This window comes from Scophthalmus maximus, chromosome 13 (genome assembly GCF_022379125.1).
Source record: "Scophthalmus maximus strain ysfricsl-2021 chromosome 13, ASM2237912v1, whole genome shotgun sequence".
Taxonomy (NCBI): Eukaryota; Metazoa; Chordata; class Actinopteri; order Pleuronectiformes; family Scophthalmidae; genus Scophthalmus; species Scophthalmus maximus.
The window spans coordinates 23,762,744-23,789,380 of record NC_061527.1 but is presented as its reverse complement, the minus strand read 5'-3'; the positions used below and the strand labels follow the sequence as shown (position 1 = coordinate 23,789,380).

At 40.3% G+C, this 26,637-nt stretch overlaps 14 non-coding genes across 14 annotated transcripts; all 14 read left to right on the top strand.

Annotated features, from left to right (window-relative positions):
- The first annotated feature begins 83 nt into the window (after positions 1–83).
- trnak-uuu lies at positions 84–156 on the top strand. The gene has a single exon. It is a non-coding gene; the product is annotated as a tRNA-Lys (tRNA).
- Positions 157–5,483: 5,327 nt separating this feature from the next.
- trnak-uuu lies at positions 5,484–5,556 on the top strand. The gene has a single exon. It is a non-coding gene; the product is annotated as a tRNA-Lys (tRNA).
- Positions 5,557–7,028: 1,472 nt separating this feature from the next.
- trnak-uuu lies at positions 7,029–7,101 on the top strand. The gene has a single exon. It is a non-coding gene; the product is annotated as a tRNA-Lys (tRNA).
- Positions 7,102–8,573: 1,472 nt separating this feature from the next.
- Positions 8,574–8,646, top strand: trnak-uuu. Its single transcript has one exon. It is a non-coding gene; the product is annotated as a tRNA-Lys (tRNA).
- A 2,243-nt stretch (positions 8,647–10,889) lies between these two features.
- Positions 10,890–10,962, top strand: trnak-uuu. The gene has a single exon. It is a non-coding gene; the product is annotated as a tRNA-Lys (tRNA).
- Positions 10,963–12,434: 1,472 nt separating this feature from the next.
- Positions 12,435–12,507, top strand: trnak-uuu. The gene has a single exon. It is a non-coding gene; the product is annotated as a tRNA-Lys (tRNA).
- A 1,472-nt stretch (positions 12,508–13,979) lies between these two features.
- On the top strand, positions 13,980–14,052 carry trnak-uuu. The gene has a single exon. It is a non-coding gene; the product is annotated as a tRNA-Lys (tRNA).
- Positions 14,053–14,753: 701 nt separating this feature from the next.
- On the top strand, positions 14,754–14,826 carry trnak-uuu. The gene has a single exon. It is a non-coding gene; the product is annotated as a tRNA-Lys (tRNA).
- Positions 14,827–17,840: 3,014 nt separating this feature from the next.
- Positions 17,841–17,913, top strand: trnak-uuu. Its single transcript has one exon. It is a non-coding gene; the product is annotated as a tRNA-Lys (tRNA).
- A 701-nt stretch (positions 17,914–18,614) lies between these two features.
- On the top strand, positions 18,615–18,687 carry trnak-uuu. The gene has a single exon. It is a non-coding gene; the product is annotated as a tRNA-Lys (tRNA).
- A 1,471-nt stretch (positions 18,688–20,158) lies between these two features.
- trnak-uuu lies at positions 20,159–20,231 on the top strand. Its single transcript has one exon. It is a non-coding gene; the product is annotated as a tRNA-Lys (tRNA).
- A 702-nt stretch (positions 20,232–20,933) lies between these two features.
- trnak-uuu lies at positions 20,934–21,006 on the top strand. Its single transcript has one exon. It is a non-coding gene; the product is annotated as a tRNA-Lys (tRNA).
- A 3,013-nt stretch (positions 21,007–24,019) lies between these two features.
- trnak-uuu lies at positions 24,020–24,092 on the top strand. The gene has a single exon. It is a non-coding gene; the product is annotated as a tRNA-Lys (tRNA).
- A 702-nt stretch (positions 24,093–24,794) lies between these two features.
- trnak-uuu lies at positions 24,795–24,867 on the top strand. The gene has a single exon. It is a non-coding gene; the product is annotated as a tRNA-Lys (tRNA).
- Positions 24,868–26,637: the final 1,770 nt, after the last annotated feature.

Genomic DNA, 26,637 nt, shown 5'->3' with positions numbered 1-26,637 from the left:
TCAGTGTGGATAAAAGTGTGAGTGTATGTAATGTTGTATTTGGACTACATGAAAAAATATGTCCACCTGACAATCCTCTTGAAGCCTGGGTAGCTCAGTCGGTAGAGCATCAGACTTTTAATCTGAGGGTCCAGGGTTCAAGTCCCTGTTCAGGTGCTGGGTTCCCCGATGTAATTCACTTTAAAGTTTATTGTAAATTGATATCAACATGTTTATACCCAAATGTTCTTGAGACTGCCTATTCAATCGTGTGACAATCTGAGGGTCCACAGTTCAAGTCCCTCTTCAGGCTGTGCACTCTTCATTGAGGAGATTGCATTGAGAGTTTCTACTGAGTACATACCCTAATATCTGAGGTATCAGGGATCAAGTCCCTGTTCGCATTAGTGATTTTTACTCAGTAAATACCTTAATATTTGGGCAAAATGTTCTTGAGGTTGCATACACGCTGAAATTGTTTTTCAGAACAGTTTAATACCATCGCATGTATCCACGTAGTGTGTCTAGAAGGACTGAAACTACAGGGAATGCACAACATTTAGAAATCCTTTACTTTGGCATTGTTCCACCACTTGCTTCCTACAGTAAAGGTGTTCCTTGTCATAGGCTCCCCAAGACTGGTCAACAATGATGAGGGATGAACATCTACACTGTTTTTCTTCCACCTCTAGAGTCCAGCAGTATCATCGTTTCTTGTCATAGATTCCCCAAGATTGGAAAACCATGATGGATTAACAGTTTTGCTCTACTGAATACCAAGTTATGGTTACAGTTTCAGTGTGGATAAAAGTGTGAGTGTATGTAATGTTGTATTTGGACTACATGAAAAAATATGTCCACCTGAAAATCCTCTTGAAGCATGGGTAGCTCAGTCGGTAGAGCATCAGACTTTTAATCTGAGGGTCCAGGGTTCCTTTTCAGATGGTGGATTCACCAATGCCATGTTCACGTTAGACTTTATTGGAAATTTATATCAACATGTTTAAATCCAAATGTTCTTGAGACTGCCTATTCAATCAAGTGACAATCTGAGGGTCCACAGTTCAAGTCCCTCTTCAGGCTGTGCACTCTTCATTGAGGAGATTGCATTGAGAATTTCTACTGAGTACATACCCTAATATCTGAGGTTTCAGGGATCAAGTCCCTGTTCGCATTGGGGATTTTTACTCAGTAAATACCTTAATATTTGAGCAAAATGTTCTTGAGGTTGCATACACGCTGAAATTGTTTTTCAGAACAGTTTAATACCATCGCATGTATCCACGTAGTGTGTCTAGAAGGACTGAAACTACGGGGAATGCACAACATTTAGAAATCCTTTACTTTGGCATTGTTCCACCACTTGCTTCCTACAGTAAAGGTGTTCCTTGTCATAGGCTCCCCAAGACTGGTCAACAGTGATGAGGGATGAACATCTACACTGTTGTTCTTCCACCTCTAGAGTCCAGCAGTATCAGCGTTTCTTGTCATAGATTCCCCAAGATTGGAAAACCATGATGGATTAAAAGTTTTGCTATACTGAATACCAAGTTATGGCTACATTTTCAGTGTGGATAAAAGTGTGAGTCTATGTAATGTTGTATTTGGACTACATGAAAAAAATATGTCCACCTGAAAATCCTCTTGAAGCCTGGGTAGCTCAGTCGGTAGAGCATCAGACTTTTAATCTGAGGGTCCAGGGTTCCTTTTCAGATGGTGGATTCACCAATGCCATGTTCACGTTAGACTTTATTGGAAATTTATATCAACATGTTTAAATCCAAATGTTCTTGAGACTGCCTATTCAATCGTGTGACAATCTGAGGGTCCACAGTTCAAGTCCCTCTTCAGGCTGTGCACTCTTCATTGAGGAGATTGAATTGAGAATTTCTACTGAGTACATACCCTAATATCTGAGGTTTCAGGGATCAAGTCCCTGTTCGCATTGGGGATTTTTACTCAGTAAATACCTTAATATTTGAGCAAAATGTTCTTGAGGTTGCATACACGCTGAAATTGTTTTTCAGAACAGTTTAATACCATCGCATGTATCCACGTAGTGTGTCTAGAAGGACTGAAACTACGGGGAATGCACAACATTTAGAAATCCTTTACTTTGGCATTGTTCCACCACTTGCTTCCTACAGTAAAGGTGTTCCTTGTCATAGGCTCCCCAAGACTGGTCAACAATGATGAGGGATGAACATCTACACTGTTTTTCTTCCACCTCTAGAGTCCAGCAGTATCATCGTTTCTTGTCATAGATTCCCCAAGATTGGAAAACCATGATGGATTAACAGTTTTGCTCTACTGAATACCAAGTTATGGTTACAGTTTCAGTGTGGATAAAAGTGTGAGTGTATGTAATGTTGTATTTGGACTACATGAAAAAATATGTCCACCTGAAAATCCTCTTGAAGCATGGGTAGCTCAGTCGGTAGAGCATCAGACTTTTAATCTGAGGGTCCAGGGTTCCTTTTCAGATGGTGGATTCACCAATGCCATGTTCACGTTAGACTTTATTGGAAATTTATATCAACATGTTTAAATCCAAATGTTCTTGAGACTGCCTATTCAATCAAGTGACAATCTGAGGGTCCACAGTTCAAGTCCCTCTTCAGGCTGTGCACTCTTCATTGAGGAGATTGCATTGAGAATTTCTACTGAGTACATACCCTAATATCTGAGGTTTCAGGGATCAAGTCCCTGTTCGCATTGGGGATTTTTACTCAGTAAATACCTTAATATTTGAGCAAAATGTTCTTGAGGTTGCATACACGCTGAAATTGTTTTTCAGAACAGTTTAATACCATCGCATGTATCCACGTAGTGTGTCTAGAAGGACTGAAACTACGGGGAATGCACAACATTTAGAAATCCTTTACTTTGGCATTGTTCCACCACTTGCTTCCTACAGTAAAGGTGTTCCTTGTCATAGGCTCCCCAAGACTGGTCAACAGTGATGAGGGATGAACATCTACACTGTTGTTCTTCCACCTCTAGAGTCCAGCAGTATCAGCGTTTCTTGTCATAGATTCCCCAAGATTGGAAAACCATGATGGATTAAAAGTTTTGCTATACTGAATACCAAGTTATGGCTACATTTTCAGTGTGGATAAAAGTGTGAGTCTATGTAATGTTGTATTTGGACTACATGAAAAAAATATGTCCACCTGAAAATCCTCTTGAAGCCTGGGTAGCTCAGTCGGTAGAGCATCAGACTTTTAATCTGAGGGTCCAGGGTTCCTTTTCAGATGGTGGATTCACCAATGCCATGTTCACGTTAGACTTTATTGGAAATTTATATCAACATGTTTAAATCCAAATGTTCTTGAGACTGCCTATTCAATCGTGTGACAATCTGAGGGTCCACAGTTCAAGTCCCTCTTCAGGCTGTGCACTCTTCATTGAGGAGATTGAATTGAGAATTTCTACTGAGTACATACCCTAATATCTGAGGTTTCAGGGATCAAGTCCCTGTTCGCATTGGGGATTTTTACTCAGTAAATACCTTAATATTTGAGCAAAATGTTCTTGAGGTTGCATACACGCTGAAATTGTTTTTCAGAACAGTTTAATACCATCGCATGTATCCACGTAGTGTGTCTAGAAGGACTGAAACTACGGGGAATGCACAACATTTAGAAATCCTTTACTTTGGCATTGTTCCACCACTTGCTTCCTACAGTAAAGGTGTTCCTTGTCATAGGCTCCCCAAGACTGGTCAACAGTGATGAGGGATGAACATCTACACTGTTGTTCTTCCACCTCTAGAGTCCAGCAGTATCAGCGTTTCTTGTCATAGATTCCCCAAGATTGGAAAACCATGATGGATTAACAGTTTTGCTCTACTGAATACCAAGTTATGGCTACATTTTCAGTGTGGATAAAAGTGTGAGTCTATGTAATGTTGTATTTGGACTACATGAAAAAAATATGTCCACCTCAAAATCCTCTTGAAGCCTGGGTAGCTCAGTCGGTAGAGCATCAGACTTTTAATCTGAGGGTCCAGGGTTCCTTTTCAGATGGTGGATTCACCAATGCCATGTTCACGTTAGACTTTATTGGAAATTTTATATCAACATGTTTAAATCCAAATGTTCTTGAGACTGCCTATTCAATCGTGTGACAATCTGAGGGTCCACAGTTCAAGTCCCTCTTCAGGCTGTGCACTCTTCATTGAGGAGATTGCATTGAGAGTTTCTACTGAGTACATACCCTAATATCTGAGGTATCAGGGATCAAGTCCATGTTCGCGTTAGTGATTTTTACTCAGTAAATACCTTAATATTTGAGCAAAATGTTCTTGAGGTTGCATACACGCTGAAATTGTTTTTCAGAACAGTTTAATACCATCGCATGTATCCACGTAGTGTGTCTAGAAGGACTGAAACTACAGGGAATGCACAACATTTAGAAATCCTTTACTTTGGCATTGTTCCACCACTTGCTTCCTACAGTAAAGGTGTTCCTTGTCATAGGCTCCCCAAGACTGGTCAACAGTGATGAGGGATGAACGTCTACAGTGTTATTCTTCCACCTCTAGAGTCCAGCAGTATCAGCGTTTCTTGTCATAGATTCCCCAAGATTGGAAAACCATGATGGATTAACAGTTTTGTTATACCGAATACCAAGTTATGGCTACATTTTCAGTGTGGATAAAAGTGTGAGTCTATGTAATGTTGTATTTGGACTACATGAAAAAAATATGTCCACCTGAAAATCCTCTTGAAGCCTGGGTAGCTCAGTCGGTAGAGCATCAGACTTTTAATCTGAGGGTCCAGGGTTCCTTTTCAGATGGTGGATTCACCAATGCCATGTTCACGTTAGACTTTATTGGAAATTTATATCAACATGTTTAAATCCAAATGTTCTTGAGACTGCCTATTCAATCGTGTGACAATCTGAGGGTCCACAGTTCAAGTCCCTCTTCAGGCTGTGCACTCTTCATTGAGGAGATTGCATTGAGAATTTCTACTGAGTACATACCCTAATATCTGAGGTTTCAGGGATCAAGTCCCTGTTCGCATTGGGGATTTTTACTCAGTAAATACCTTAATATTTGAGCAAAATGTTCTTGAGGTTGCATACACGCTGAAATTGTTTTTCAGAACAGTTTAATACCATCGCATGTATCCACGTAGTGTGTCTAGAAGGACTGAAACTACGGGGAATGCACAACATTTAGAAATCCTTTACTTTGGCATTGTTCCACCACTTGCTTCCTACAGTAAAGGTGTTCCTTGTCATAGGCTCCCCAAGACTGGTCAACAGTGATGAGGGATGAACGTCTACAGTGTTATTCTTCCACCTCTAGAGTCCAGCAGTATCAGCGTTTCTTGTCATAGATTCCCCAAGATTGGAAAACCATGATGGATTAACAGTTTTGCTATACTGAATACCAAGTTATGGCTACATTTTCAGTGTGGATAAAAGTGTGAGTCTATGTAATGTTGTATTTGGACTACATGAAAAAAGTATGTCCACCTGAAAATTCTCTTGAAGCCTGGGTAGCTCAGTCGGTAGAGCATCAGACTTTTAATCTGAGGGTCCAGGGTTCAAGTCCCTGTTCAGGTGGTAGGTTCCCCAATGCAATTCACTTTACAGTTTATTGTAAATTGATATCAACATGTTTATACCCAAATGTTCTTGAGACTGCCTATTCAATCGTGTGACAATCTGAGGGTCCACAGTTCAAGTCCCTCTTCAGGCTGTGCACTCTTCATTGAGGAGATTGCATTGAGAGTTTCTACTGAGTACATACCCTAATATCTGAGGTTTCAGGGATCAAGTCCCTGTTCGCATTAGTGATTTTTACTCAGTAAATACCTTAATATTTGAGCAAAATGTTCTTGAGGTTGCATACACGCTGAAATTGTTTTTCAGAACAGTTTAATACCATCGCATGTATCCACGTAGTGTGTCTAGAAGGACTGAAACTACAGGGAATGCACAACATATAGAAATCCTTTACTTTGGCATTGTTCCACCACTTGCTTCCAACAGTAAAGGTGTTCCTTGTCATAGGTTCCCCAAGACTGGTCAACAGTGATGAGGGATGAACGTCTACAGTGTTGTTCTTCCACCTCTAGAGTCCAGCAGTATCAGCGTTTCTTGTCATAGATTCCCCAAGATTGGAAAACCATGATGGATTAACAGTTTTGTTATACCGAATACCAAGTTATGGCTACATTTTCAGTGTGGATAAAAGTGTGAGTCTATGTAATGTTGTATTTGGACTACATGAAAAAAATATGTCCACCTGAAAATCCTCTTGAAGCCTGGGTAGCTCAGTCGGTAGAGCATCAGACTTTTAATCTGAGGGTCCAGGGTTCCTTTTCAGATGGTGGATTCACCAATGCCATGTTCACGTTACACTTTATTGGAAATTTATATCAACATGTTTAAATCCAAATGTTCTTGAGACTGCCTATTCAATCGTGTGACAATCTGAGGGTCCACAGTTCAAGTCCCTCTTCAGGCTGTGCACTCTTCATTGAGGAGATTGCATTGAGAATTTCTACTGAGTACATACCCTAATATCTGAGGTTTCAGGGATCAAGTCCCTGTTCGCATTGGGGATTTTTACTCAGTAAATACCTTAATATTTGAGCAAAATGTTCTTGAGGTTGCATACACGCTGAAATTGTTTTTCAGAACAGTTTAATACCATCGCATGTATCCACGTAGTGTGTCTAGAAGGACTGAAACTACGGGGAATGCACAACATTTAGAAATCCTTTACTTTGGCATTGTTCCACCACTTGCTTCCTACAGTAAAGGTGTTCCTTGTCATAGGTTCCCCAAGACTGGTCAACAATGATGAGGGATGAACATCTACAGTGTTGTTCTTCCACCTCTAGAGTCCAGCAGTATCAGCGTTTCTTGTCATAGATTCCCCAAGATTGGAAAACCATGATGGATTAACAGTTTTGCTATACTTAATACCAAGTTATGGCTACATTTTCAGTGTGGATAAAAGTGTGAGTCTATGTAATGTTGTATTTGTACTACATGAAAAAATATGTCCACCTGAAAATCCTCTTGAAGCCTGGGTAGCTCAGTCGGTAGAGCATCAGACTTTTAATCTGAGGGTCCAGGGTTCAAGTCCCTGTTCAGGTGCTGGGTTCCCCGATGCAATTCACTTTAAAGTTTATTGTAAATTGATATCAACATGTTTATACCCAAATGTTCTTGAGACTGCCTATTCAATCGTGTGACAATCTGAGGGTCCACAGTTCAAGTCCGTCTTCAGGCTGTGCACTCTTCATTGAGGAGATTGCATTGAGAGTTTCTACTGAGTACATACCCTAATATCTGAGGTTTCAGGGATCAAGTCCCTGTTCGCATTAGTGATTTTTACTCAGTAAATACCTTAATATTTGAGCAAAATGTTCTTGAGGTTGCATACACGCTGAAATTGTTTTTCAGAACAGTTTAATACCATCGCATGTATCCACGTAGTGTGTCTAGAAGGACTGAAACTACAGGGAATGCACAACATATAGAAATCCTTTACTTTGGCATTGTTCCACCACTTGCTTCCTACAGTAAAGGTGTTCCTTGTCATAGGCTCCCCAAGACTGGTCAACAGTGATGAGGGATGAACGTCTACACTGTTGTTCTTCCACCTCTAGAGTCCAGCAGTATCAGCGTTTCTTGTCATAGATTCCCCAAGATTGGAAAACCATGATGGATTAACAGTTTTGCTATACTGAATACCAAGTTATGGCTACATTTTCAGTGCGGATAAAAGTGTGAGTCTATGTAATGTTGTATTTGGACTACATGAAAAAAATATGTCCACCTGAAAATCCTCTTGAAGCCTGGGTAGCTCAGTCGGTAGAGCATCAGACTTTTAATCTGAGGGTCCAGGGTTCCTTTTCAGATGGTGGATTCACCAATGCCATGTTCACGTTACACTTTATTGGAAATTTATATCAACATGTTTAAATCTAAATGTTCTTGAGACTGCCTATTCAATCGTGTGACAATCTGAGGGTCCACAGTTCAAGTCCCTCTTCAGGCTGTGCACTCTTCATTGAGGAGATTGCATTGAGAATTTCTACTGAGTACATACCCTAATATCTGAGGTTTCAGAGATCAAGTCCCTGTTTGCATTGGGGATTTTTACTCACTAAATACCTTAATATTTGAGCAAAATTTTCTTGAGGTTGCATACACGCTGAAATTGTTTTTCAGAACAGTTTAATACCATCGCATGTATCCACGTAGTGTGTCTAGAAGGACTGAAACTACAGGGAATGCACAACATATAGAAATCCTTTACTTTGGCATTGTTCCACCACTTGCTTCCAACAGTAAAGGTGTTCCTTGTCATAGGTTCCCCAAGACTGGTCAACAATGATGAGGGATGAACATCTACAGTGTTGTTCTTCCACCTCTAGAGTCCAGCAGTATCAGCGTTTCTTGTCATAGATTCCCCAAGATTGGAAAACCATGATGGATTAACAGTTTTGCTCTACTGAATACCAAGTTATGGTTACAGTTTCAGTGTGGATAAAAGTGTGAGTCTATGTAATGTTGTATTTGGACTACATGAAAAAATATGTCCACCTGAAAATCCTCTTGAAGCCTGGGTAGCTCAGTCGGTAGAGCATCAGACTTTTAATCTGAGGGTCCAGGGTTCAAGTCCCTGTTCCGGTGGTGGGTTCCCCAATGCAATTCACTTTACAGTTTATTGTAAATTGATGTCAACATGTTTATACCCAAATGTTCTTGAGACTGCCTATTCAATCGTGTGACAATCTGAGGGTCCACAGTTCAAGTCCCTCTTCAGGCTGTGCACTCTTCATTGAGGAGATTGCATTGAGAGTTTCTACTGAGTACATACCCTAATATCTGAGGTTTCAGGGATCAAGTCCCTGTTCGCATTAGTGATTTTTACTCAGTAAATACCTTAATATTTGAGCAAAATTTTCTTGAGGTTGCATACACGCTGAAATTGTTTTTCAGAACAGTTTAATACCATCGCATGTATCCACGGAGTGTGTCTAGAAGGACTGAAACTACAGGGAATGCACAACATATAGAAATCCTTTACTTTGGCATTGTTCCACCACTTGCTTCCTACAGTAAAGGTGTTCCTTGTCATAGGCTCCCCAAGACTGGTCAACAGTGATGAGGGATGAACGTCTACACTGTTGTTCTTCCACCTCTAGAGTCCAGCAGTATCAGCGTTTCTTGTCATAGATTCCCCAAGATTGGAAAACCATGATGGATTAACAGTTTTGCTATACTGAATACCAAGTTATGGCTACATTTTCAGTGTGGATAAAAGTGTGAGTCTATGTAATGTTGTATTTGGACTACATGAAAAAAATATGTCCACCTGAAAATCCTCTTGAAGCCTGGGTAGCTCAGTCGGTAGAGCATCAGACTTTTAATCTGAGGGTCCAGGGTTCCTTTTCAGATGGTGGATTCACCAATGCCATGTTCACGTTACACTTTATTGGAAATTTATATCAACATGTTTAAATCTAAATGTTCTTGAGACTGCCTATTCAATCGTGTGACAATCTGAGGGTCCACAGTTCAAGTCCCTCTTCAGGCTGTGCACTCTTCATTGAGGAGATTGCATTGAGAATTTCTACTGAGTACATACCCTAATATCTGAGGTTTCAGGGATCAAGTCCCTGTTTGCATTGGGGATTTTTACTCACTAAATACCTTAATATTTGAGCAAAATTTTCTTGAGGTTGCATACACGCTGAAATTGTTTTTCAGAACAGTTTAATACCATCGCATGTATCCACGTAGTGTGTCTAGAAGGACTGAAACTACAGGGAATGCACAACATATAGAAATCCTTTACTTTGGCATTGTTCCACCACTTGCTTCCAACAGTAAAGGTGTTCCTTGTCATAGGTTCCCCAAGACTGGTCAACAATGATGAGGGATGAACATCTACAGTGTTGTTCTTCCACCTCTAGAGTCCAGCAGTATCAGCGTTTCTTGTCATAGATTCCCCAAGATTGGAAAACCATGATGGATTAACAGTTTTGCTATACTGAATACCAAGTTATGGCTACATTTTCAGTGTGGATAAAAGTGTGAGTCTATGTAATGTTGTATTTGGACTACATGAAAAAAATATGTCCACCTGAAAATCCTCTTGAAGCCTGGGTAGCTCAGTCGGTAGAGCATCAGACTTTTAATCTGAGGGTCCAGGGTTCCTTTTCAGATGGTGGATTCACCAATGCCATGTTCACGTTACACTTTATTGGAAATTTATATCAACATGTTTAAATCTAAATGTTCTTGAGACTGCCTATTCAATCGTGTGACAATCTGAGGGTCCACAGTTCAAGTCCCTCTTCAGGCTGTGCACTCTTCATTGAGGAGATTGCATTGAGAATTTCTACTGAGTACATACCCTAATATCTGAGGTTTCAGGGATCAAGTCCCTGTTTGCATTGGGGATTTTTACTCACTAAATACCTTAATATTTGAGCAAAATTTTCTTGAGGTTGCATACACGCTGAAATTGTTTTTCAGAACAGTTTAATACCATCGCATGTATCCACGTAGTGTGTCTAGAAGGACTGAAACTACAGGGAATGCACAACATATAGAAATCCTTTACTTTGGCATTGTTCCACCACTTGCTTCCAACAGTAAAGGTGTTCCTTGTCATAGGTTCCCCAAGACTGGTCAACAATGATGAGGGATGAACATCTACAGTGTTGTTCTTCCACCTCTAGAGTCCAGCAGTATCAGCGTTTCTTGTCATAGATTCCCCAAGATTGGAAAACCATGATGGATTAACAGTTTTGCTCTACTGAATACCAAGTTATGGTTACAGTTTCAGTGTGGATAAAAGTGTGAGTCTATGTAATGTTGTATTTGGACTACATGAAAAAATATGTCCACCTGAAAATCCTCTTGAAGCCTGGGTAGCTCAGTCGGTAGAGCATCAGACTTTTAATCTGAGGGTCCAGGGTTCAAGTCCCTGTTCCGGTGGTGGGTTCCCCAATGCAATTCACTTTACAGTTTATTGTAAATTGATGTCAACATGTTTATACCCAAATGTTCTTGAGACTGCCTATTCAATCGTGTGACAATCTGAGGGTCCACAGTTCAAGTCCCTCTTCAGGCTGTGCACTCTTCATTGAGGAGATTGCATTGAGAGTTTCTACTGAGTACATACCCTAATATCTGAGGTTTCAGGGATCAAGTCCCTGTTCGCATTAGTGATTTTTACTCAGTAAATACCTTAATATTTGAGCAAAATTTTCTTGAGGTTGCATACACGCTGAAATTGTTTTTCAGAACAGTTTAATACCATCGCATGTATCCACGGAGTGTGTCTAGAAGGACTGAAACTACAGGGAATGCACAACATATAGAAATCCTTTACTTTGGCATTGTTCCACCACTTGCTTCCTACAGTAAAGGTGTTCCTTGTCATAGGCTCCCCAAGACTGGTCAACAGTGATGAGGGATGAACGTCTACACTGTTGTTCTTCCACCTCTAGAGTCCAGCAGTATCAGCGTTTCTTGTCATAGATTCCCCAAGATTGGAAAACCATGATGGATTAACAGTTTTGCTATACTGAATACCAAGTTATGGCTACATTTTCAGTGTGGATAAAAGTGTGAGTCTATGTAATGTTGTATTTGGACTACATGAAAAAAATATGTCCACCTGAAAATCCTCTTGAAGCCTGGGTAGCTCAGTCGGTAGAGCATCAGACTTTTAATCTGAGGGTCCAGGGTTCCTTTTCAGATGGTGGATTCACCAATGCCATGTTCACGTTACACTTTATTGGAAATTTATATCAACATGTTTAAATCTAAATGTTCTTGAGACTGCCTATTCAATCGTGTGACAATCTGAGGGTCCACAGTTCAAGTCCCTCTTCAGGCTGTGCACTCTTCATTGAGGAGATTGCATTGAGAATTTCTACTGAGTACATACCCTAATATCTGAGGTTTCAGGGATCAAGTCCCTGTTTGCATTGGGGATTTTTACTCACTAAATACCTTAATATTTGAGCAAAATTTTCTTGAGGTTGCATACACGCTGAAATTGTTTTTCAGAACAGTTTAATACCATCGCATGTATCCACGTAGTGTGTCTAGAAGGACTGAAACTACAGGGAATGCACAACATATAGAAATCCTTTACTTTGGCATTGTTCCACCACTTGCTTCCAACAGTAAAGGTGTTCCTTGTCATAGGTTCCCCAAGACTGGTCAACAATGATGAGGGATGAACATCTACAGTGTTGTTCTTCCACCTCTAGAGTCCAGCAGTATCAGCGTTTCTTGTCATAGATTCCCCAAGATTGGAAAACCATGATGGATTAACAGTTTTGCTCTACTGAATACCAAGTTATGGTTACAGTTTCAGTGTGGATAAAAGTGTGAGTCTATGTAATGTTGTATTTGGACTACATGAAAAAATATGTCCACCTGAAAATCCTCTTGAAGCCTGGGTAGCTCAGTCGGTAGAGCATCAGACTTTTAATCTGAGGGTCCAGGGTTCAAGTCCCTGTTCCGGTGGTGGGTTCCCCAATGCAATTCACTTTACAGTTTATTGTAAATTGATGTCAACATGTTTATACCCAAATGTTCTTGAGACTGCCTATTCAATCGTGTGACAATCTGAGGGTCCACAGTTCAAGTCCCTCTTCAGGCTGTGCACTCTTCATTGAGGAGATTGCATTGAGAGTTTCTACTGAGTACATACCCTAATATCTGAGGTTTCAGGGATCAAGTCCCTGTTCGCATTAGTGATTTTTACTCAGTAAATACCTTAATATTTGAGCAAAATTTTCTTGAGGTTGCATACACGCTGAAATTGTTTTTCAGAACAGTTTAATACCATCGCATGTATCCACGGAGTGTGTCTAGAAGGACTGAAACTACAGGGAATGCACAACATATAGAAATCCTTTACTTTGGCATTGTTCCACCACTTGCTTCCTACAGTAAAGGTGTTCCTTGTCATAGGCTCCCCAAGACTGGTCAACAGTGATGAGGGATGAACGTCTACACTGTTGTTCTTCCACCTCTAGAGTCCAGCAGTATCAGCGTTTCTTGTCATAGATTCCCCAAGATTGGAAAACCATGATGGATTAACAGTTTTGCTATACTGAATACCAAGTTATGGCTACATTTTCAGTGTGGATAAAAGTGTGAGTCTATGTAATGTTGTATTTGGACTACATGAAAAAAATATGTCCACCTGAAAATCCTCTTGAAGCCTGGGTAGCTCAGTCGGTAGAGCATCAGACTTTTAATCTGAGGGTCCAGGGTTCCTTTTCAGATGGTGGATTCACCAATGCCATGTTCACGTTACACTTTATTGGAAATTTATATCAACATGTTTAAATCTAAATGTTCTTGAGACTGCCTATTCAATCGTGTGACAATCTGAGGGTCCACAGTTCAAGTCCCTCTTCAGGCTGTGCACTCTTCATTGAGGAGATTGCATTGAGAATTTCTACTGAGTACATACCCTAATATCTGAGGTTTCAGGGATCAAGTCCCTGTTTGCATTGGGGATTTTTACTCACTAAATACCTTAATATTTGAGCAAAATTTTCTTGAGGTTGCATACACGCTGAAATTGTTTTTCAGAACAGTTTAATACCATCGCATGTATCCACGTAGTGTGTCTAGAAGGACTGAAACTACAGGGAATGCACAACATATAGAAATCCTTTACTTTGGCATTGTTCCACCACTTGCTTCCAACAGTAAAGGTGTTCCTTGTCATAGGTTCCCCAAGACTGGTCAACAATGATGAGGGATGAACATCTACAGTGTTGTTCTTCCACCTCTAGAGTCCAGCAGTATCAGCGTTTCTTGTCATAGATTCCCCAAGATTGGAAAACCATGATGGATTAACAGTTTTGCTCTACTGAATACCAAGTTATGGTTACAGTTTCAGTGTGGATAAAAGTGTGAGTCTATGTAATGTTGTATTTGGACTACATGAAAAAATATGTCCACCTGAAAATCGTCTTGAAGCCTGGGTAGCTCAGTCGGTAGAGCATCAGACTTTTAATCTGAGGGTCCAGGGTTCAAGTCCCTGTTCCGGTGGTGGGTTCCCCAATGCAATTCACTTTACAGTTTATTGTAAATTGATGTCAACATGTTTATACCCAAATGTTCTTGAGACTGCCTATTCAATCGTGTGACAATCTGAGGGTCCACAGTTCAAGTCCCTCTTCAGGCTGTGCACTCTTCATTGAGGAGATTGCATTGAGAGTTTCTACTGAGTACATACCCTAATATCTGAGGTTTCAGGGATCAAGTCCCTGTTCGCATTAGTGATTTTTACTCAGTAAATACCTTAATATTTGAGCAAAATTTTCTTGAGGTTGCATACACGCTGAAATTGTTTTTCAGAACAGTTTAATACCATCGCATGTATCCACGTAGTGTATCTAGAAGGACTGAAACTACAGGGAATGCACAACATATAGAAATCCTTTACTTTGGCATTGTTCCACCACTTGCTTCCAACAGTAAAGGTGTTCCTTGTCATAGGTTCCCCAAGACTGGTCAACAATGATGAGGGATGAACATCTACAGTGTTGTTCTTCCACCTCTAGAGTCCAGCAGTATCAGCGTTTCTTGTCATAGATTCCCCAAGATTGGAAAACCATGATGGATTAACAGTTTTGCTATACTTAATACCAAGTTATGGCTACATTTTCAGTGTGGATAAAAGTGTGAGTCTATGTAATGTTGTATTTGTACTACATGAAAAAATATGTCCACCTGAAAATCCTCTTGAAGCCTGGGTAGCTCAGTCGGTAGAGCATCAGACTTTTAATCTGAGGGTCCAGGGTTCAAGTCCCTGTTCAGGTGCTGGGTTCCCCGATGCAATTCACTTTAAAGTTTATTGTAAATTGATATCAACATGTTTATACCCAAATGTTCTTGAGACTGCCTATTCAATCGTGTGACAATCTGAGGGTCCACAGTTCAAGTCCCTCTTCAGGCTGTGCACTCTTCATTGAGGAGATTGCATTGAGAGTTTCTACTGAGTACATACCCTAATATCTGAGGTTTCAGGGATCAAGTCCCTGTTCGCATTAGTGATTTTTACTCAGTAAATACCTTAATATTTGAGCAAAATGTTCTTGAGGTTGCATACACGCTGAAATTGTTTTTCAGAACAGTTTAATACCATCGCATGTATCCACGTAGTGTGTCTAGAAGGACTGAAACTACAGGGAATGCACAACATATAGAAATCCTTTACTTTGGCATTGTTCCACCACTTGCTTCCTACAGTAAAGGTGTTCCTTGTCATAGGCTCCCCAAGACTGGTCAACAGTGATGAGGGATGAACGTCTACACTGTTGTTCTTCCACCTCTAGAGTCCAGCAGTATCAGCGTTTCTTGTCATAGATTCCCCAAGATTGGAAAACCATGATGGATTAACAGTTTTGCTCTACTGAATACCAAGTTATGGTTACAGTTTCAGTGTGGATAAAAGTGTGAGTGTATGTAATGTTGTATTTGGACTACATGAAAAAATATGTCCACCTGAAAATCCTCTTGAAGCATGGGTAGCTCAGTCGGTAGAGCATCAGACTTTTAATCTGAGGGTCCAGGGTTCCTTTTCAGATGGTGGATTCACCAATGCCATGTTCACGTTAGACTTTATTGGAAATTTATATCAACATGTTTAAATCCAAATGTTCTTGAGACTGCCTATTCAATCAAGTGACAATCTGAGGGTCCACAGTTCAAGTCCCTCTTCAGGCTGTGCACTCTTCATTGAGGAGATTGCATTGAGAATTTCTACTGAGTACATACCCTAATATCTGAGGTTTCAGGGATCAAGTCCCTGTTCGCATTGGGGATTTTTACTCAGTAAATACCTTAATATTTGAGCAAAATGTTCTTGAGGTTGCATACACGCTGAAATTGTTTTTCAGAACAGTTTAATACCATCGCATGTATCCACGTAGTGTGTCTAGAAGGACTGAAACTACGGGGAATGCACAACATTTAGAAATCCTTTACTTTGGCATTGTTCCACCACTTGCTTCCTACAGTAAAGGTGTTCCTTGTCATAGGCTCCCCAAGACTGGTCAACAGTGATGAGGGATGAACATCTACACTGTTGTTCTTCCACCTCTAGAGTCCAGCAGTATCAGCGTTTCTTGTCATAGATTCCCCAAGATTGGAAAACCATGATGGATTAAAAGTTTTGCTATACTGAATACCAAGTTATGGCTACATTTTCAGTGTGGATAAAAGTGTGAGTCTATGTAATGTTGTATTTGGACTACATGAAAAAAATATGTCCACCTGAAAATCCTCTTGAAGCCTGGGTAGCTCAGTCGGTAGAGCATCAGACTTTTAATCTGAGGGTCCAGGGTTCCTTTTCAGATGGTGGATTCACCAATGCCATGTTCACGTTAGACTTTATTGGAAATTTATATCAACATGTTTAAATCCAAATGTTCTTGAGACTGCCTATTCAATCGTGTGACAATCTGAGGGTCCACAGTTCAAGTCCCTCTTCAGGCTGTGCACTCTTCATTGAGGAGATTGAATTGAGAATTTCTACTGAGTACATACCCTAATATCTGAGGTTTCAGGGATCAAGTCCCTGTTCGCATTGGGGATTTTTACTCAGTAAATACCTTAATATTTGAGCAAAATGTTCTTGAGGTTGCATACACGCTGAAATTGTTTTTCAGAACAGTTTAATACCATCGCATGTATCCACGTAGTGTGTCTAGAAGGACTGAAACTACGGGGAATGCACAACATTTAGAAATCCTTTACTTTGGCATTGTTCCACCACTTGCTTCCTACAGTAAAGGTGTTCCTTGTCATAGGCTCCCCAAGACTGGTCAACAGTGATGAGGGATGAACATCTACACTGTTGTTCTTCCACCTCTAGAGTCCAGCAGTATCAGCGTTTCTTGTCATAGATTCCCCAAGATTGGAAAACCATGATGGATTAACAGTTTTGCTCTACTGAATACCAAGTTATGGCTACATTTTCAGTGTGGATAAAAGTGTGAGTCTATGTAATGTTGTATTTGGACTACATGAAAAAAATATGTCCACCTCAAAATCCTCTTGAAGCCTGGGTAGCTCAGTCGGTAGAGCATCAGACTTTTAATCTGAGGGTCCAGGGTTCCTTTTCAGATGGTGGATTCACCAATGCCATGTTCACGTTAGACTTTATTGGAAATTTATATCAACATGTTTAAATCCAAATGTTCTTGAGACTGCCTATTCAATCGTGTGACAATCTGAGGGTCCACAGTTCAAGTCCCTCTTCAGGCTGTGCACTCTTCATTGAGGAGATTGCATTGAGAGTTTCTACTGAGTACATACCCTAATATCTGAGGTATCAGGGATCAAGTCCATGTTCGCGTTAGTGATTTTTACTCAGTAAATACCTTAATATTTGAGCAAAATGTTCTTGAGGTTGCATACACGCTGAAATTGTTTTTCAGAACAGTTTAATACCATCGCATGTATCCACGTAGTGTGTCTAGAAGGACTGAAACTACAGGGAATGCACAACATTTAGAAATCCTTTACTTTGGCATTGTTCCACCACTTGCTTCCTACAGTAAAGGTGTTCCTTGTCATAGGCTCCCCAAGACTGGTCAACAGTGATGAGGGATGAACGTCTACAGTGTTATTCTTCCACCTCTAGAGTCCAGCAGTATCAGCGTTTCTTGTCATAGATTCCCCAAGATTGGAAAACCATGATGGATTAACAGTTTTGTTATACCGAATACCAAGTTATGGCTACATTTTCAGTGTGGATAAAAGTGTGAGTCTATGTAATGTTGTATTTGGACTACATGAAAAAAATATGTCCACCTGAAAATCCTCTTGAAGCCTGGGTAGCTCAGTCGGTAGAGCATCAGACTTTTAATCTGAGGGTCCAGGGTTCAAGTCCCTGTTCAGGTGCTGGGTTCCCCGATGCAATTCACTTTAAAGTTTATTGTAAATTGATATCAACATGTTTATACCCAAATGTTCTTGAGACTGCCTATTCAATCGTGTGACAATCTGAGGGTCCACAGTTCAAGTCCCTCTTCAGGCTGTGCACTCTTCATTGAGGAGATTGCATTGAGAGTTTCTACTGAGTACATACCCTAATATCTGAGGTTTCAGGGATCAAGTCCCTGTTCGCATTAGTGATTTTTACTCAGTAAATACCTTAATATTTGAGCAAAATGTTCTTGAGGTTGCATACACGCTGAAATTGTTTTTCAGAACAGTTTAATACCATCGCATGTATCCACGTAGTGTGTCTAGAAGGACTGAAACTACAGGGAATGCACAACATATAGAAATCCTTTACTTTGGCATTGTTCCACCACTTGCTTCCTACAGTAAAGGTGTTCCTTGTCATAGGCTCCCCAAGACTGGTCAACAGTGATGAGGGATGAACGTCTACACTGTTGTTCTTCCACCTCTAGAGTCCAGCAGTATCATCGTTTCTTGTCATAGATTCCCCAAGATTGGAAAACCATGATGGATTAACAGTTTTGCTCTACTTAATACCAAGTTATGGCTACATTTTCAGTGTGGATAAAAGTGTGAGTCTATGTAATGTTGTATTTGTACTACATGAAAAAATATGTCCACCTGAAAATCCTCTTGAAGCCTGGGTAGCTCAGTCGGTAGAGCATCAGACTTTTAATCTGAGGGTCCAGGGTTCAAGTCCCTGTTCAGGTGCTGGGTTCCCCGATGCAATTCACTTTAAAGTTTATTGTAAATTGATATCAACATGTTTATACCCAAATGTTCTTGAGACTGCCTATTCAATCGTGTGACAATCTGAGGGTCCACAGTTCAAGTCCCTCTTCAGGCTGTGCACTCTTCATTGAGGAGATTGCATTGAGAGTTTCTACTGAGTACATACCCTAATATCTGAGGTTTCAGGGATCAAGTCCCTGTTCGCATTAGTGATTTTTACTCAGTAAATACCTTAATATTTGAGCAAAATGTTCTTGAGGTTGCATACACGCTGAAATTGTTTTTCAGAACAGTTTAATACCATCGCATGTATCCACGTAGTGTGTCTAGAAGGACTGAAACTACAGGGAATGCACAACATATAGAAATCCTTTACTTTGGCATTGTTCCACCACTTGCTTCCTACAGTAAAGGTGTTCCTTGTCATAGGCTCCCCAAGACTGGTCAACAGTGATGAGGGATGAACGTCTACACTGTTGTTCTTCCACCTCTAGAGTCCAGCAGTATCAGCGTTTCTTGTCATAGATTCCCCAAGATTGGAAAACCATGATGGATTAACAGTTTTGCTCTACTGAATACCAAGTTATGGTTACAGTTTCAGTGTGGATAAAAGTGTGAGTGTATGTAATGTTGTATTTGGACTACATGAAAAAATATGTCCACCTGAAAATCCTCTTGAAGCATGGGTAGCTCAGTCGGTAGAGCATCAGACTTTTAATCTGAGGGTCCAGGGTTCCTTTTCAGATGGTGGATTCACCAATGCCATGTTCACGTTAGACTTTATTGGAAATTTATATCAACATGTTTAAATCCAAATGTTCTTGAGACTGCCTATTCAATCAAGTGACAATCTGAGGGTCCACAGTTCAAGTCCCTCTTCAGGCTGTGCACTCTTCATTGAGGAGATTGCATTGAGAATTTCTACTGAGTACATACCCTAATATCTGAGGTTTCAGGGATCAAGTCCCTGTTCGCATTGGGGATTTTTACTCAGTAAATACCTTAATATTTGAGCAAAATGTTCTTGAGGTTGCATACACGCTGAAATTGTTTTTCAGAACAGTTTAATACCATCGCATGTATCCACGTAGTGTGTCTAGAAGGACTGAAACTACGGGGAATGCACAACATTTAGAAATCCTTTACTTTGGCATTGTTCCACCACTTGCTTCCTACAGTAAAGGTGTTCCTTGTCATAGGCTCCCCAAGACTGGTCAACAGTGATGAGGGATGAACATCTACACTGTTGTTCTTCCACCTCTAGAGTCCAGCAGTATCAGCGTTTCTTGTCATAGATTCCCCAAGATTGGAAAACCATGATGGATTAAAAGTTTTGCTATACTGAATACCAAGTTATGGCTACATTTTCAGTGTGGATAAAAGTGTGAGTCTATGTAATGTTGTATTTGGACTACATGAAAAAATATGTCCACCTGAAAATCCTCTTGAAGCCTGGGTAGCTCAGTCGGTAGAGCATCAGACTTTTAATCTGAGGGTCCAGGGTTCAAGTCCCTGTTCCGGTGGTGGGTTCCCCAATGCAATTCACTTTACAGTTTATTGTAAATTGATGTCAACATGTTTATACCCAAATGTTCTTGAGACTGCCTATTCAATCGTGTGACAATCTGAGGGTCCACAGTTCAAGTCCCTCTTCAGGCTGTGCACTCTTCATTGAGGAGATTGCATTGAGAGTTTCTACTGAGTACATACCCTAATATCTGAGGTTTCAGGGATCAAGTCCCTGTTCGCATTAGTGATTTTTACTCAGTAAATACCTTAATATTTGAGCAAAATTTTCTTGAGGTTGCATACACGCTGAAATTGTTTTTCAGAACAGTTTAATACCATCGCATGTATCCACGTAGTGTGTCTAGAAGGACTGAAACTACAGGGAATGCACAACATATAGAAATCCTTTACTTTGGCATTGTTCCACCACTTGCTTCCAACAGTAAAGGTGTTCCTTGTCATAGGTTCCCCAAGACTGGTCAACAATGATGAGGGATGAACATCTACAGTGTTGTTCTTCCACCTCTAGAGTCCAGCAGTATCAGCGTTTCTTGTCATAGATTCCCCAAGATTGGAAAACCATGATGGATTAACAGTTTTGCTATACTGAATACCAAGTTATGGCTACATTTTCAGTGTGGATAAAAGTGTGAGTCTATGTAATGTTGTATGTGGACTACATGAAAAAAGTATGTCCACCTGAAAATTCTCTTGAAGCCTGGGTAGCTCAGTCGGTAGAGCATCAGACTTTTAATCTGAGGGTCCAGGGTTCAAGTCCCTGTTCAGGTGGTAGGTTCCCCAATATAATTCACTTTACAGTTTATTGTAAATTGATATCAACATGTTTATACCCAAATGTTCTTGAGACTGCCTATTCAATCGTGTGACAATCTGAGGGTCCACAGTTCAAGTCCCTCTTCAGGCTGTGCACTCTTCATTGAGGAGATTGCATTGAGAGTTTCTACTTAGTACATACCCTAATATCTGAGGTTTCAGGGATCAAGTCCCTGTTCGCATTAGTGATTTTTACTCAGTAAATACCTTAATATTTGAGCAAAATGTTCTTGAGGTTGCATACACGCTGAAATTGTTTTTCAGAACAGTTTAATACCATCGCATGTATCCACGTAGTGTGTCTAGAAGGACTGAAACTACAGGGAATGCACAACATATAGAAATCCTTTACTTTGGCATTGTTCCACCACTTGCTTCCAACAGTAAAGGTGTTCCTTGTCATAGGCTCCCCAAGACTGGTCAACAGTGATGAGGGATGAACGTCTACACTGTTGTTCTTCCACCTCTAGAGTCCAGCAGTATCAGCGTTTCTTGTCATAGATTCCCCAAGATTGGAAAACCATGATGGATTAACAGTTTTGCTATACTGAATACCAAGTTATGGCTACATTTTCAGTGTGGATAAAAGTGTGAGTCTATGTAATGTTGTATTTGGACTACATGAAAAAAATATGTCCACCTGAAAATCCTCTTGAAGCCTGGGTAGCTCAGTCGGTAGAGCATCAGACTTTTAATCTGAGGGTCCAGGGTTCCTTTTCAGATGGTGGATTCACCAATGCCATGTTCACGTTACACTTTATTGGAAATTTATATCAACATGTTTAAATCTAAATGTTCTTGAGACTGCCTATTCAATCGTGTGACAATCTGAGGGTCTACAGTTCAAGTCCCTCTTCAGGCTGTGCACTCTTCATTGAGGAGATTGCATTGAGAGTTTCTACTGAGTACATACCCTAATATCTGAGGTATCAGGGATCAAGTCCATGTTCGCATTAGTGATTTTTACTCAGTAAATACCTTAATATTTGAGCAAAATGTTCTTGAGGTTGCATACACGCTGAAATTGTTTTTCAGAACAGTTTAATACCATCGCATGTATCCACGTAGTGTGTCTAGAAGGACTGAAACTACAGGGAATGCACAACATATAGAAATCCTTTACTTTGGCATTCTTCCACCACTTGCTTCCAACAGTAAAGGTGTTCCTTGTCATAGGTTCCCCAAGACTGGTCAACAGTGATGAGGGATGAACATCTACAGTGTTGTTCTTCCACCTCTAGAGTCCAGCAGTATCAGCGTTTCTTGTCATAGATTCCCCAAGATTGGAAAACCATGATGGATTAACAGTTTTGCTCTACTGAATACCAAGTTATGGTTACAGTTTCAGTGTGGATAAAAGTGTGAGTCTATGTAATGTTGTATTTGGACTACATGAAAAAATATGTCCACCTGAAAATCCTCTTGAAGCCTGGGTAGCTCAGTCGGTAGAGCATCAGACTTTTAATCTGAGGGTCCAGGGTTCCTTTTCAGATGGTGGATTCACCAATGCCATGTTCACGTTAGACTTTATTGGAAATTTATATCAACATGTTTAAATCCAAATGTTCTTGAGACTGCCTATTCAATCGTGTGACAATCTGAGGGTCCACAGTTCAAGTCCCTCTTCAGGCTGTGCACTCTTCATTGAGGAGATTGCATTGAGAGTTTCTACTGAGTACATACCCTAATATCTGAGGTTTCAGGGATCAAGTCCCTGTTCGCATTAGTGATTTTTACTCAGTAAATACCTTAATATTTGAGCAAAATGTTCTTGAGGTTGCATACACGCTGAAATTGTTTTTCAGAACAGTTTAATACCATCGCATGTATCCACGTAGTGTGTCTAGAAGGACTGAAACTACAGGGAATGCACAACATATAGAAATCCTTTACTTTGGCATTGTTCCACCACTTGCTTCCTACAGTAAAGGTGTTCCTTGTCATAGGCTCCCCAAGACTGGTCAACAGTGATGAGGGATGAACGTCTACAGTGTTATTCTTCCACCTCTAGAGTCCAGCAGTATCAGCGTTTCTTGTCATTGATTCCCCAAGATTGGAAAACCATGATGGATTAACAGTTTTGCTATACTGAATACCAAGTTATGGCTACATTTTCAGTGTGGATAAAAGTGTGAGTCTATGTAATGTTGTATTTGGACTGCATGAAAAAAATATGTCCACCTGAAAATCCTCTTGAAGCCTGGGTAGCTCAGTCGGTAGAGCATCAGACTTTTAATCTGAGGGTCCAGGGTTCCTTTTCAGATGGTGGATTCACCAATGCCATGTTCACGTTAGACTTTATTGGAAATTTATATCAACATGTTTAAATCCAAATGTTCTTGAGACTGCCTATTCAATCAAGTGACAATCTGAGGGTCCACAGTTCAAGTCCCTCTTCAGGCTGTGCACTCTTCATTGAGGAGATTGCATTGAGAATTTCTACTGAGTACATACCCTAATATCTGAGGTTTCAGGGATCAAGTCCCTGTTCGCATTGGGGATTTTTACTCAGTAAATACCTTAATATTTGAGCAAAATGTTCTTGAGGTTGCATACACGCTGAAATTGTTTTTCAGAACAGTTTAATACCATCGCATGTATCCACGTAGTGTGTCTAGAAGGACTGAAACTACGGGGAATGCACAACATTTAGAAATCCTTTACTTTGGCATTGTTCCACCACTTGCTTCCTACAGTAAAGGTGTTCCTTGTCATAGGCTCCCCAAGACTGGTCAACAGTGATGAGGGATGAACATCTACACTGTTGTTCTTCCACCTCTAGAGTCCAGCAGTATCAGCGTTTCTTGTCATAGATTCCCCAAGATTGGAAAACCATGATGGATTAAAAGTTTTGCTATACTGAATACCAAGTTATGGCTACATTTTCAGTGTGGATAAAAGTGTGAGTCTATGTAATGTTGTATTTGGACTACATGAAAAAATATGTCCACCTGAAAATCCTCTTGAAGCCTGGGTAGCTCAGTCGGTAGAGCATCAGACTTTTAATCTGAGGGTCCAGGGTTCAAGTCCCTGTTCCGGTGGTGGGTTCCCCAATGCAATTCACTTTACAGTTTATTGTAAATTGATGTCAACATGTTTATACCCAAATGTTCTTGAGACTGCCTATTCAATCGTGTGACAATCTGAGGGTCCACAGTTCAAGTCCCTCTTCAGGCTGTGCACTCTTCATTGAGGAGATTGCATTGAGAGTTTCTACTGAGTACATACCCTAATATCTGAGGTTTCAGGGATCAAGTCCCTGTTCGCATTAGTGATTTTTACTCAGTAAATACCTTAATATTTGAGCAAAATTTTCTTGAGGTTGCATACACGCTGAAATTGTTTTTCAGAACAGTTTAATACCATCGCATGTATCCACGTAGTGTGTCTAGAAGGACTGAAACTACAGGGAATGCACAACATATAGAAATCCTTTACTTTGGCATTGTTCCACCACTTGCTTCCAACAGTAAAGGTGTTCCTTGTCATAGGTTCCCCAAGACTGGTCAACAATGATGAGGGATGAACATCTACAGTGTTGTTCTTCCACCTCTAGAGTCCAGCAGTATCAGCGTTTCTTGTCATAGATTCCCCAAGATTGGAAAACCATGATGGATTAACAGTTTTGCTATACTGAATACCAAGTTATGGCTACATTTTCAGTGTGGATAAAAGTGTGAGTCTATGTAATGTTGTATGTGGACTACATGAAAAAAGTATGTCCACCTGAAAATTCTCTTGAAGCCTGGGTAGCTCAGTCGGTAGAGCATCAGACTTTTAATCTGAGGGTCCAGGGTTCAAGTCCCTGTTCAGGTGGTAGGTTCCCCAATATAATTCACTCTACAGTTTATTGTAAATTGATATCAACATGTTTATACCCAAATGTTCTTGAGACTGCCTATTCAATCGTGTGACAATCTGAGGGTCCACAGTTCAAGTCCCTCTTCAGGCTGTGCACTCTTCATTGAGGAGATTGCATTGAGAGTTTCTACTTAGTACATACCCTAATATCTGAGGTTTCAGGGATCAAGTCCCTGTTCGCATTAGTGATTTTTACTCAGTAAATACCTTAATATTTGAGCAAAATGTTCTTGAGGTTGCATACACGCTGAAATTGTTTTTCAGAACAGTTTAATACCATCGCATGTATCCACGTAGTGTGTCTAGAAGGACTGAAACTACAGGGAATGCACAACATATAGAAATCCTTTACTTTGGCATTGTTCCACCACTTGCTTCCAACAGTAAAGGTGTTCCTTGTCATAGGCTCCCCAAGACTGGTCAACAGTGATGAGGGATGAACGTCTACACTGTTGTTCTTCCACCTCTAGAGTCCAGCAGTATCAGCGTTTCTTGTCATAGATTCCCCAAGATTGGAAAACCATGATGGATTAACAGTTTTGCTATACTGAATACCAAGTTATGGCTACATTTTCAGTGTGGATAAAAGTGTGAGTCTATGTAATGTTGTATTTGGACTACATGAAAAAAATATGTCCACCTGAAAATCCTCTTGAAGCCTGGGTAGCTCAGTCGGTAGAGCATCAGACTTTTAATCTGAGGGTCCAGGGTTCCTTTTCAGATGGTGGATTCACCAATGCCATGTTCACGTTACACTTTATTGGAAATTTATATCAACATGTTTAAATCTAAATGTTCTTGAGACTGCCTATTCAATCGTGTGACAATCTGAGGGTCTACAGTTCAAGTCCCTCTTCAGGCTGTGCACTCTTCATTGAGGAGATTGCATTGAGAGTTTCTACTGAGTACATACCCTAATATCTGAGGTATCAGGGATCAAGTCCATGTTCGCATTAGTGATTTTTACTCAGTAAATACCTTAATATTTGAGCAAAATGTTCTTGAGGTTGCATACACGCTGAAATTGTTTTTCAGAACAGTTTAATACCATCGCATGTATCCACGTAGTGTGTCTAGAAGGACTGAAACTACAGGGAATGCACAACATATAGAAATCCTTTACTTTGGCATTCTTCCACCACTTGCTTCCAACAGTAAAGGTGTTCCTTGTCATAGGTTCCCCAAGACTGGTCAACAGTGATGAGGGATGAACATCTACAGTGTTGTTCTTCCACCTCTAGAGTCCAGCAGTATCAGCGTTTCTTGTCATAGATTCCCCAAGATTGGAAAACCATGATGGATTAACAGTTTTGCTCTACTGAATACCAAGTTATGGTTACAGTTTCAGTGTGGATAAAAGTGTGAGTCTATGTAATGTTGTATTTGGACTACATGAAAAAATATGTCCACCTGAAAATCCTCTTGAAGCCTGGGTAGCTCAGTCGGTAGAGCATCAGACTTTTAATCTGAGGGTCCAGGGTTCCTTTTCAGATGGTGGATTCACCAATGCCATGTTCACGTTAGACTTTATTGGAAATTTATATCAACATGTTTAAATCCAAATGTTCTTGAGACTGCCTATTCAATCGTGTGACAATCTGAGGGTCCACAGTTCAAGTCCCTCTTCAGGCTGTGCACTCTTCATTGAGGAGATTGCATTGAGAGTTTCTACTGAGTACATACCCTAATATCTGAGGTTTCAGGGATCAAGTCCCTGTTCGCATT